The 13,677-nt window shown below is 35.7% G+C and overlaps 1 long non-coding RNA gene across 1 annotated transcript in view; it reads right to left on the bottom strand.

The window, feature by feature from the left end:
• Window positions 1-13,126, bottom strand: part of LOC128087715 (uncharacterized) — a 36,973-nt gene extending 23,847 nt beyond the window's left edge. The window contains exons 1-2 of the long non-coding RNA XR_008209964.1: window positions 13,058-13,126; window positions 10,480-10,627 (exon numbers count right to left, since the gene is read on the bottom strand). This is a non-coding gene — a long non-coding RNA (uncharacterized LOC128087715). The remainder of the gene's footprint in view (window positions 1-10,479; window positions 10,628-13,057) is intronic.
• Window positions 13,127-13,677: the final 551 nt, after the last annotated feature.

Genomic DNA, 13,677 nt, shown 5'->3' with positions numbered 1-13,677 from the left:
CAAATTTTACTTGACAAAATTTGGATTTGGATTCCTTCTAAAGGAATGTGGTAATTCTCTGGCACAAATTACTGGTAAAGACAGATCAATTAGAAAGCAATAGAGAATCTGTAGATTGGATTCTCAAAGTAAAAAAAAAAAAAAAGCCTCTAGTATTTTATAACATAATTAATCATTTAGAAGCCTGACTTTGGTTTTGCAAGAGCAGTATGAATTGTTACAATTTGTATTAGGTCAAATCACTAATCCTGCAACATCCTACCTAAACACCACATAATCTCTTTTAAAACTGCTCTTCAGAAAATATAGCAGAGGTTTAGCTTTCTATTTAAATATGAAAGAACAACATCTCCTGGTAGAACAAACCTTGAAAACAAAACCATAATACTAAAAATCCATCTAGTATATCTAAAACACTGTTTTTCATCATCAAAACTTGATGTTTTGTCAAACATTTCTTGTCCAATGCCAGTTCATTTTCTCTTCTCATTACTAGTTAAAGAGTTCAAAACACCAATTCTTTACTAAATGAAAATTTATGGAATGTACAGTGAATTAGTGTAAGAGTTGCATTGCAAATCGACTCAAAAATCTCTGAAAGCTTACACTGGCAAAAATATCTGCTCATTCAGCTTCTTCCTTTATCTACTGTTAACCATCCTGACAGTCTTTCTTACATTCTTTTAACACAACCCACTTATTCTCTGAGCTTTCAGGAATCCACACACGTGAATCACTGACAGAGGAAATTGTTTCTCACCATTCTTAAAACAGAAAACAAACAAAGCAAATCCCAAATATCACATCTTATGGTAATCATCTGCTTGTCCTCCCATGCACAGCTGTTATCAAAGGCGTGATTTGAATAGCAACATTCATCAAAATAATCAGATTCTCTCCTCTCTAACTTCTTTGCAATTCCTGATACAGCATCCAAGTGTTACATTTGTATATCCAGGGGAAAATGTGGGGCAGATATTTGCTCTCTTAATCATCTGCTCTAAGAAACTATCAAAGCTCAAGAAATAATACAAAATTCATAACACTCCGATGCAAAATACAAGGGCAAAGGAAACACAGGGAGAAGCAGAAGCATGTATGCACTGAGAAGTTTAAACTGAGATGTAACAGTTCATTCCACAAGGCAGCATACATTGCCACAGCTTTAATATCAACATGGAGCATGTATCTGAGGACGGGGTTGGGGGGGGCATTACAAGAAATTAAACTAATAAGTGTGACATTAAAGAGCTAGTTTAAGAAAGTTCAAAGAGAAAGCTAGGTAATTTCAATGGAATTTGAAAAAGAAGTCTTCAGAAATATGAAACAACTGAATATATTCAATAGATAAGGACAATTAATTAGTGGAAGTTTTCAAAGGATTTGCTATTGCTGCATTTGTCAGATGTGGAGGGGCCACAAGAGGGAGAGAGCAAATTTCTGAGAACATGCTAGGATGAAGGTGACTGGGGTTTCCTGGCTTGAAAAGAAAATAGTATGTAGAAATAAAAAAGATAAAGTGATTAAAACACAATGCAATGAAACTGAAACAAAAGGATAATAAAATAGTGGAGGGAATGTCTGCTTTCAAAAAGAAGCCCATTGCTCATTAAAAACAGATAAATATAATTTCTTGCTGAAGAGTTGCATTCTCAAATAAAGGAGTTTAAGTTTCCTTGAGAATGGAATTAAAAACTGGAGACATCTGTTACTGTAATTACTGCTTATTACCTGTATAACGATAGTGCCTGAGGCCCCAATTAAAGTCTGCTCATCATTATGCCAAATAGTTATAAATACATGATAATCTTACTTCAAAGACTTCATGGAAGAAACTAGATAAACAGGGGACGAATTGTAAATTCTCTTTTATGCTTAGGGATTGAAAGGACTGAGATTAAGTGTCTGCTCCAATCTGAAAATTTGGACATAGGTGTCTATATTTCTGGGGTGCTTCAGAACATTCTACCTAGAACTGCAGATGAGAAAACAACCACGTGGGGTGAAGATAGGTCACCAATTAATTTCCCAACCATTGGGATTGCACTGGTTGGATTTCCCATTTCACTTATGAGAGAGAGATCATAGAAGATTTCCTTGATGACCACGAGCTTGTTCTGAGGAGAGGGAAGTCATATTTCAAACATCTTCAAATATGAGAGAGAAGGGTCAAAATGAGGATGTTGTTTTTGTGTTTTACAAGCATTCCAGGAGCATAAGAGTGAAATGAGAACTGAACACAACTGTGAAAACAGCTTCTAATACATAGATTGGTGAAGTTTGACTTTTTTTTTTTTTTTTAAAGATTTTCTATGTACTATACCTACTACTTTGATCAGAGGCAGTCAGATTCCCCCTCCCACCCCCCTCCCATCCTTATTCATTCCTATACAAAATCTTTGCTGTACTTTTATCAAGACATCTAAATTCTCAGATCCTCAAAGGGAATATAGTGAGGATTGGTCAAAATATTTTTCTTCCTGCTCTTTCCAGTGCTGTGAATGATGCTCTTGAGCCAAGATAGATGCCTTAGTACAATGTAAAATGTCCAGAGATGGATGCCCAAAAGGATTCAGCTTCTTAAGTAGGAAAATCCACAAGATAGAAAGCAAAAACATCATAGAAAGTGATGATTGGTGACATTGCTTTTAAGTGTCCAACTGCAATCTAAATAATGTGCTTATGTGAAAGTGGGATTCACAGTCTGGAATCCCATCTGCACTTGACACTGGAAAATTGGTTCATTCTCACTGAAAGCCTGTCTGTCAAAGGAGGAGAAAAAAGGAATGTTAAAATAGACTAGAGATTACAACAGTTTCTAAGGAAACCAAAGTCAATGCCCTCCTCTTTCAAAATAAGCTGAAATTCAAATTTCTCACCTCCTCAGGGAGTGCCCCTCAGTTATGTACCTCCATTACTTACCTACAGATAGGGCTAAGCCTAGTGCCAAGACAAGTGTCAAAGAGCAAATACAAAGCAGATTCTGTATGCTGTATTAACTGTCCAAGTGCATGCTCCCTAATCCCATTAAAAGTCCTTTGAGGCTGTAATCCTATTCATTGAGGTAATCATTGTAACACTAGCAGATACAGGTGGGTTTTTTTTCCCCCCCTCAATGTTTACATTTCAGACAGCTAAGGTTTGGAAAAAGCTGACAACATGGAGAAATAGGACAAACATTGGGAATGCCTTTTGAGAAATATAAGAATAAGACATTTTTGCCAGCAGCAATGCTCAAAACACTGGAACAACAAATAAAGATTTTTGCCCTCTTTTAGAGTAAAAAATATGCTGAGAATTATTTAATGTTTAATTAACAAGTGAGAAACTACAGCTGAAATAAAGCCAGAAAAACTAATGTTCTCCTGTAGAGAACTTAAGCATCCACTAATAAGAAACTAAATGACATACTGAATCGCATACCTCAGCCTTCTCCTTATCCATTTTTAGTAGCCTTCCTTGCAATACGCTCACTAGGGAGAGTGTACCCTTCTGGACTTTCCTTCTCTATTGTTGTACCTATAGAATTCTCTCTTTTTCTTTTTTGCACACTTTACCAAGTCCAGTTCCATTTGGGCCTTGACCTTCCTGACTACATCTCTACATAACCTAGCAGCATCTTCTCCCAGGTTTCCTGTTCCTGCTTCTACTACCTGTGCATTCTCTTCTCACCATCCAGTTTGACCAGCAGGATCCAGATCAGCCATGCCAGTCTGTTGCCTTTCTTTCTTGACTTCCTACAGAAGTCAGAAAGGAGAGCTCTTCTGCCTTAAAGAAAGTATTTTTAAAGACCTTCCAGTTCTTCTCCCTTGTCAATGAGAAGTCTCTCTTGATAGCCCTTCAGCTTCTCCCCACAACCTCATTGTTGAGGAACCGAAGTACCAGGAGCAGGCAAGGGTCAGACAGCCACACCAGACAAGGGAGTTTCCTACAAATGTCAGTGACTGGAGCTCCAGAGATGTAGCAGACCCCTCTTTGAGTAGGATCCACTAGGCAGATCAGGCCCTCAGCACTCGTCAGAAGGAAGCCTCCTCTGACAATCACCCTTCTTCTGCCCTTGACAGAAGCTGCCTTGAAGTGCCGATATGATTATTTCACAATAGACAGCCCTCTGAATGGACTTCCAATTTCTTTACTTATCAGTCTTTTGTGTCCCAGGACCTCTTGTGCAAGAGCATCTTGCAATAAAGCAAAGTATGTGAGCAATACAGAATATAAAAAAAATTAGAAGTATCCTAAAAATTATTATAACTAATAGGCTTGCATGCGCTGATGGTAAAATTCAGATTCTTTCAAGTGTCATTAACAATGTATTGATAAATGCTGGCCCCAAAAAACAAGTGCTAACCCATTTCCATGGAAAACAACTACACAATGAACAAAATGCTTCCACTTGAAGCAGATGATTTCCAATACCTGAAGGTAAGAGCTAAGGACTGGAATATGAGAATGGCACTTGGTCTCCATGCTCTCGCTTGGTGCAGTGGTTTCACGTTCTGCACAGGATTACACTAAGTAGCAGGTTTGTTTCCAATCTTGGACTATTTGTGTGTTAAACACACAACCCAATAACTGAAACAGACTTTAGAGTGAGACAACGAATGTAAAATTCCACAACACTTCTCATGTGTAATTAGTCACAGTTCCATAAAGTCAATGAGTGTAGACAGATCTATTGAATGTCACTGGGGTTTTCCTCACTTTTGTGTCTTATCTTATTTCCTATCCCACATAAGAACCAAGAAAATTTTATTCTTCCCTCTGCAGTTTTCTTACTTTCCTTGGAAACAGACTACTCAGAAAGTCAGCTTAGCTTTATGCACATCTTTAATGACTGCATTCTTAAATGCTAAACTAACAGGGACTGTAAATAGCAACTGTCTGTCATTAAGCAACAAGATGCACATAAGGCAAAGTAAAGTTCAATAGGAAGAGCACCTACTAGGAAGGAAATACATTTTCAGGAGAGAAGCCTAGTATTCTAGTCTCCTGTAATTTGGTGGAAGACCGGTGTTTGCTTAGAATATGTTGAAATATTACAAACTACCTTGTGGAAAAAGACACAAATATAAGGCCTTCAGTAAGTACAACAGGCAAAACATGGCTAGAAAATTCCAATTAATAATCACATAACTGTGTTACATTTTGTTTTTAAAGATAATTTGCCGTCATTACAGTATTTATTATTAATTCTTCAATGTTGGTTATTGAGTTAATCCTTATCACAGTAACTTGACATCTGAGATGGCCTAACAACACTTGCACCAGTACTTAGTAAGCTTAAACATGCACAATTCTCCATAGTGAAAAGGAGAATACAATTCAAAAATAATTACTATTACAGTTACTAAAAGGAATAAAAGATAAGGTTTCAAAAGAAATGGAGAGTGCATTAAATAATATCCCTAAGTGTAAGCAAAGATTGTATTCCACTCTAAGTACATGATGTTCATTTTTTTTCTCCCCCCCCAAACATTCTACTTGCTTAATACATGAGCAAACCTTATTCTCTACTTATATGAGTAAGTCACATAGCTGCTGTAGGTGTGAGAATTACTGAAAATATTTAGTTTGGCCTTTTTTAACCTTAAAAAGTTTAAACATGATAGCATATACTTCTAATGGAAGCAAGGAAATGTAAAAACTTCATGAGTGCATTTGCCCATACATAGGAAAGAACAAGCTAGCTCCACATCCACTTTCAGTATGGTGGGCATAAAGCACAGTTTCAGATGGTGACCTGGAAGTGAGGCTTTGGACAGGACTACAGCTATTTGCATCTAACAGAACATATGTACACTTGGGGACACCAAGAGCCTCCCTTATCACCGTGATGTGAAAGGTTATTTTCTAGTTTGATTAGGAATAAAGATAACCCTATTGTTATAGTTTTGTTTACATCAAGAAACTACAAGAAATAATACATTTTATACTAAAGTTCACTGCAAACAGGCAGATCTCTCCATTCTCACTTATTTTACGTGCTCTAGATCTTTGAATAATATCAATAGATAATAAAACATTAAGCCAGAATACAGATCTTACATTTACACATGTACTACATGCATAAGCATCTTGCAAAGATGATAATGCTCTAAAATGCACAATGTGGATGGTATTCAGTTTCAGGATATTATAAAGTTTTTTTCCTCATCTTCACTAGTTTCACTTCATTTACAATTAAAATCATTTTTGTTAAATGTTGAGATGATTTTTTTTTTTTCTTTTTTTGACTTAAATCACATCACCGAAGAGCAAAGAGATAGAAAAGAGCCCACTAAAAGACAAAAATGCAACAGCAAATTTACACTGAATCTGCAAGTTTAAATTTATCATGTTTTCTAAATGATACTGTGACTGATGGAGCTTCTAAGATCATAATAATACACAGAAACTAAACCAGTTTAAAAATATTATATTTAACTCTACACTGTGAAAAGACATTAAATAAATTTGAGAAAGACATTTTATAAAAATAAAATTAAAAAAATATATAATCCATAGGAAAAACAAACAACTAAAGACAAAGCATTAAACAAAAATTTGATATTTATTTTTGTAGGAAGGAGCTCAAATATTATTTTTCCCCATAACTTGTTATAGCTTTGCCTTGCAAAGAGGAGTGTCCAAAGGCCATATTCTCTCATGCATTTGAAAAAAACAAAACAAAACAGAGTACACACCAGACCACACATGCTGTTTCTGCAGAACACACATTCGCGTTCTCCAACATTTTTCCTACCCCAGTGTTTGATAGATAAGGGGTCCTGTAAAATTTATGGCTTAGTCTGCCTCTGAAAGCTGTTGCTGGGCTACCTTACAGATTTATGTCCTGAAAGATCTGCATAGCAGCTTCCCATCCCTCACTGAGAGAAAAAAGTCAACTAAGTTTTCCACAGCTTCTCTGACCTTCTCTGTCTATTCTTTCTGTTCAAACAATTCATCTTATCCCATGCAGTTTGCAAGCAGAACTCTATTGAGCCAGTTGACTGGTGTCAGGGATTTCCCTTGCTAGCTACCCCTTTGCTCTTTCCTCTGTGCTGTCACAGCAGAGAAATGACTGTGTGGCAGGCTAAAGATGATATTTTGTTATGAAGTGTACAAATTGGGCAGAAAAGTAAAAAAATAAATAACAGTGTGCTTGTGTGTATATTTTGAGAAGGGAAGAAACCTTGACTGTTTAAAAGGACAATATAAGCTACTATTCTTATGCTGTGCAAGTTAAAGTTCAGGTATATATAAAAATATATCATACCAGCTGATTACAATCTTTGAAGTAATTTTGTATTTTTGTGAGTCCTGAGGGGTTTGAATAGAAGTATAAAACTATTTTTAATATAAAATTAGATAACTGTTTGCATGTATGAAAGCTGTTAGTGAAGTATCTTGCATGTAGTAAGAATGGAAATTCTTCAGAAGAAATGTATTTGTTACCTCTAATATAAAAGCTGAGACCAAATCAGCTTAAAGACTAATATACTGAAAGGGTCACGACACTATATTATGGCTATCTTTTAATAAACTAGAAAGATGAAATATGTTCTAATGTATACACTCACTTTTTTCCCCATGTGACAAATTCTGGATTTTTATCCTTTTTAATGGAAAGTAACATAGGCTAAGTATGTTTGGACACCTTCACAAAGCTCAGGTGATTATAAATCCTTTCTTATCTACTATGAAGATAATGAACATTTAAAGGACAAAAGAACAAGGAAGTATAGATTAGCTAAATATGTTGCAGAGCTTAACTTCCTTTCTATACTGAATAACTTGAATCCACTGGTTTTTCTACACTTTGTTACCCATGAGTTAAATACTAGGATATTTGTTTAATGTGGTTGATCCGGTAGAGGAGCTTCTTTTACTACAGATTTTTCATATTTAACAAAATGAACAATGATAGAGCCTGAATTCCAACTTTTTTCCCCCCTTTCCCACTCTTAAAAGACTGCTAGACCATAACAGTTCAGAGGAAGGGTACATAAGTTAAATAAAATAATTTAATGCACACAGAACTCACAAGAATTCCATATTCTAGAAAACGTATTTAATCCCATCTAGTTCTGCACTGCTTCTTTCTTCAGCTGTGCATGCTTCTAGTCAATATGAAAACTTTCAAGTAGCAAGAGAAGCTAGAAGGTGGGCATTGTATCAAAATAAAACCAATCTACAAACCAGAATTTCTGTTCCCTAAAAAGACAAGCCATACAAGATGGTTAATGTAAAAAACTAAAACCACCAAGAACAGCAGTACATAACCTGTAAGTGTTTTGGATTACCATTGGTTTAAGCTTCCAAAAAAAATCTTGAAAAATCCTTCCAAAGCTAGATCCTTTCTACAACATGCAGCGCTTTCTAGAATTAAAACTACAATACAATTTTAAAGTTCTGAAGTTCTAGAGTATTTAATATGAAAACTCTTCTATAATGCTGCCCATATCTTCTGATGTCTTTTTCTAAAGTTAAAATTAGTATGTACAAGCATACTACTGATATTTATCTTAATATGCATATACACGCCATCTTAATTTGATAGTAAATACTACAGAAATATTAGGCACCAAGTTTTACTAGTTCATAGCAGATGAGAGACCAGCAGTGACACTTCAGGTGCGCACTGTGCCTGTGATTGCAATCACTGCATGTTCCAACACTGCATTGCACTTCATCTCTTTCATGCCTAGGATGACAAGTGTGGGTGGCTGGAAGTGCAACAGCTAGGAGGGTCAAGTTGGCAGAGCTGCAATCAACAGCAAGGGGTCAAAGGATAATGTTGTACAGTAACAGAACAGTCGCAGACATAGAAGCCTGCATCAGTAAGCATTAGAAGAATGAAGTATCATCATAGCAAGGTCCCACATGGTATGTGACAAGAACTAGCTGTCAACACTTGCAAAGTTCAGATACCACACGCTAATTAAAATGACTAAGAAATGATTCACTATACATTAAGTTCTCCTTCTGATGCATAAGATTGGAAAAGGAAAACAATTAAAAAAATGAACACACATGTGAGTTCAATCTGGTAACCACTGACATTTTTAGGAGTTTGTAAAACAAAGCAAAATTTGACACTCCCTTCCCTACCCCATGTAATTCACATGGAGATTTATATGTTCAGGGCTATTCTTTTGACATTATGTTCAAGTTAGACTAGGGCTAGAAAAACATTTTGTCAAAAAAGGGCATCAGAGAAATGAAAATTCTGGCCAATCAAGTGTATGGATACAGAGACTGTGGCTGGAAACTAAGGGAAAACCCTAGGAGAAATTTCAAAAATATTTTTAACATGAGAAGAAATGCAAGTAGAATAAAAAGGACACACAATACTAATTCCCTGTTTGTAAGCAGCAGGACAGTTAAACTTGGCTTTCAGCAGAACTACATGAAAGCATCCTGCACTCCACTTTTGCCTGCATGTCAGGGTGCCATCCAAGCAGCATTCCCAGCACAAGCTTGCAGGTCAGCCTTTAAACACTTTCTTTTTAACAGCTACGTTGAAGACAGACACATGCACACAAACATACATACTGCTTAACACATTTTGTAGATTTGCCTGTAACATGCTCCATTTCCATTATCTGTCTTGCAGTCATCCCACAAATGACTGCTTTGGGGAAAAACTGTGGGATGGTGAACTCTAACAGCTGCAGCAATGAGTAGTCTCAAGTCAGGGGAGGGAGCAAAATATTTTTCTTATCTAGACTTTTCAGTTGAAAAGAGATATATATATATATATCTTTTATATAATATATATAATTTTTATATATTATAATATATAATTATGATATATTTATTTATATATAAAAGATATATATATATAAGTATATATATATATAAAATGCATAACTCAATTTTGTGAATATATGCTTGTTATCACTTAACACTTTAAACCAGGTATACTAATGGGAAAACCTACCCTGTATACTGGCCACTGAATTTTGGCATCAGAAGCTTTAAGAGAGAATCAATCCTGAAATACCTTTATTAAAGTACATATTACAAATAAATGCATGTTCAATCATTTGAAATGAAGTTTCAACCCCTGCATAGTTAAACCTTTGAAGAAAAGACCATTTCGATCTTCAGACCACTTTACTTCTCTGCTGTAAGATAAGGAAGAGTCCCTGTGGAAAGTATTGTGTACACAGTGGAGAGGACTCTGGAAATCCTTCTGCAGCATTGGTATCGTGGATGCTGCTCTGTCAGATAGCTCTAAAAAGGCACTTAACTCATCAGATCAGTATAAAGAACGTGCTACAGTTTAGGCTTGCACTTAAGACCATCAGTGTTTTAATTTCCGTCTCCAAGCTGCAGACCTCAAAACACTGAAGTTACAAGAGAACTAGATTCTATTAATTTTGATATATTTGAACCATTTCAACACAAAATGGGAAATAAAGGCAATAATGGGAAAGTAAGCTTTATTTAAAGTAGCACCATCAACTAGATCTTCAACCATATTTATTTACATACCAGACTGATCTTTATCACCAGCTCCAGCCGCTTTGACTTGCCCGTCAATCACAGGCAGACAGTATGGCTCAGCTCATTCCACACATCAGATATAAGCATCCTAGCACTAGCTGTGACCTGGATCTACAGCCATATCAAGAAGCGTGGACTAGAAAGAATAGAACCCGAACAGAAATACAAGCTCACATATGACTAAAACAAAAAAATTCCCAATCTCTTTGAATAGATTATATATCCTCTGAAGTTTTTTAGCAACCTCAAATATAAACATTAAACAATGCTAGACATAATGCCGTACAATCAAGACTGAAACATTTTCAGTAACATTCATTGTATAGAAACACATGAAATTTTTCTTTGAGTTTTGTTTTGCCTTGCATACATTACTTTCGGAGTTTAATCTATTAAAGAACCATAAATGAACAACAAGTATCTTAGAGTATTTTAAATTGATCAAGCATTTTTATCCTTCGTGTATGCTGCCATGAGCCTTTTATATGACTTATTTCTAGAAGGATTGCCTCAGTAGGATACTCAACAAGTGAATATAATTATGTCACTTTCCTGAAAAGAACCTGTCTTATGCTAACATTTACACAAAGAACCTCTGCTAAGTCGCCTTCCTCAATTGCAACAAAAATTATTTAAGATGTACAATTCATTTGAAAACCAGAAACAAAACCTAGTTACCAGTTTTGTGCTAGTATTTCCATCCCTTAAGAACAAGAAAAAAAGAAGTGTAAAATAACGTAAGAAAGAGGTACTAAAGTGCTCTTCACTGATAGGAAAATCCACAACATAACCACTTTTCTTTAAGGTGAAGCAATTATTCTTAGCTGTTTCCCAACATGCTCATATCCAATATTTTTGACCCTTAAGAGTTAGAAGAGAGCGTATGGCTTTTTTTTTTTTTTTTTGACATAACTCTATAGACTGCCTTCCATTTTAAAATATAAAAGTAACCTTATAGCTTTTTGTGTTTATATTCATTTAAAATACAACATCAGAAGTTTGAGCATAGGCTCAGCTGTTTAACAAATTATGAATGCATAATAAGTACAACATAGTTTCATTTTATATGTTTCTAGGTACTCAGGTGAAATATTTCCTTCTTTAACAATAATACATTTGTTAAGCAGTCAGTGTGTAAGTACAGCTGCATCTAACTTTTCTTATTTTCTTCGTGGCTATCTCTAATTACAATGAAAAATGCAATTCACTTATTTTAAATCTCTTTCCACTCTGTCTTCATCTTCAGAACTATATCCAGAGCACCTATCTTTCACAGTAAATGAAAATAAGCCACTCACTGTCACATATCCATCTCCTTAAAATTCTAAAAGGTACAGTGTTACTGTGTACTCAGTGAAATACCATCCTCTTCTCAGGAATCACACCCATTTAAGGTTAATAAAACCCTTCCTGAAGGCAAACTAGATGTTTCAAATATATACTAAAACCCTTTCTTTATGAGCATGTCATTGCCTCAGATTTTTCCTGTCAGTTTCTCATTGTCTCTCTCTTTTTTTTTTTTTTTTTTTTTTTTTTTTTTTTTTTTTTTCCCAATTCAAGCTACATTGATTTACCTTCACAAATGTGCTAACACTGGAGATACACAATAGCAGTTCTTTCCTTTATAACCACTCTTTCCTCTTAGAACAGATGCTAGGGCAGGAATGATCTACCCCTCACTAGCAGAGCACATGGGGCCCAGCACAACTCACAGTGCAGCCTGCACCCTGCTGCCACATCATCATAGCAGCAGCTAAGGCCTGCCAAGCAGCCTAGCCCAGCTGCTCAGCTCCACTGAATGTCAGTGAACTATTAAATTCACCTGGGCTGAAACCAGGGCATGAAACATAATGCAATACTGACTCAAGTTATGGCAAATAATTTCACTTGTTTTGATACACCAGATATGCATAGCCCAGTGAACAGAAAAAAATATGCAGTCAAGCTTTCTGCTTTGATAACCAATTTTGAGAAGAGGCTTTGAGTCTACCAGTAAAATTTTGTTGTTGTTGTTTATTTAGAACTTCATTTTCAGGTGACATAAATACACTACTAGTGAATTTTCAGATAGGAATTACACAGCTGCAATTGAAAGTTTAATTATGACTCTTAACCAAACTTCTATAAGCCCTCTTACTAGAGAGAAATATTCCTCAATTCACAGTCACACCTTGTTTGCATTACACCTTTTGGTACTATATATATTTGTAAACAACTATTTTGAAGGATGAAGTACAGACAGTAAAACTGCATGAAAAATATCTGCTGAACACCTCAAGAATTAAGAATTGCAAATACTGTTATCAAACCAGCCTGATGCATTAGTTTCCCAAAAGCAAGGACAAGAATCCTACTAGTTGTATGGGTTTTTTTTCTTGCTCTCTTTATATGTTTTAACTTAAAGCATTAAAATTAAAATGTTTAGTAACTTTCTATACTTTAACTATAAGCTTTATGAGGGCAGCTCCATATTTGGAGTACAAAAGAAGGCAATAACAGTATTTGCAAATGGGATACAAACCATATAGAAAAGTAGCAGGTAAAAAAATAAGGTAAATTAGCTCACCCCTTCCAGTGGTGAGTGACAACTCAAGAAGAGTGAAATTACCATTCAGATAGAAGCAAGGAACCCTTAGCTGCTAACCCTTAAATGAGGGTGAGGAGAGGTGGATCCTGGCTCCACCCCTTCCAAACACTCAGCTGCATTGCTTCCACCTGAGTTCCCTAGTTAGCCACCCTTTCTCACTTGGTGATCAGCCACTGGTTCAGGCTGTGATCTGGCAATTCCACTGTGCCACATAGAATACATTTGGCAGACTAAGCAATTGTGCAGTGTTATAAGAACGCCATCTTGATGCAATTATGACATTTGACTAGCCATAACACTGCATCCTTTGAATGTAGAACAAACCTCAGGTCACCCAGTCCTTAAGCACATATTTAGATGCCTTCCTACTTCTTGCCAGTTAAGTGTACAATGGAGTAGTTCACTAGCTTCAGTTACAGATAGCAGATGGAAGGATGCTAATAGCTAGAAGTCATTAATGAAACAATGTAATGTTTTCTAGAGATAAAGCTGATTTTTTTTTTTTTTTGTTTGTTTACTTTATAAATTAGTCTGAGTTCAGCTTCTTTACAATACACAGTACACAGCAGTACACTAGTTATCCACTGCATGAAAATATC

Source organism: Tympanuchus pallidicinctus, unplaced genomic scaffold (genome assembly GCF_026119805.1).
Source record: "Tympanuchus pallidicinctus isolate F22 unplaced genomic scaffold, pur_lepc_1.0 scaffold31, whole genome shotgun sequence".
Taxonomy (NCBI): domain Eukaryota; kingdom Metazoa; phylum Chordata; class Aves; order Galliformes; family Phasianidae; genus Tympanuchus; species Tympanuchus pallidicinctus.
The sequence above is the reverse complement of the archived record's forward strand: the minus strand, read 5'-3'. Positions and strand labels throughout refer to the sequence as shown.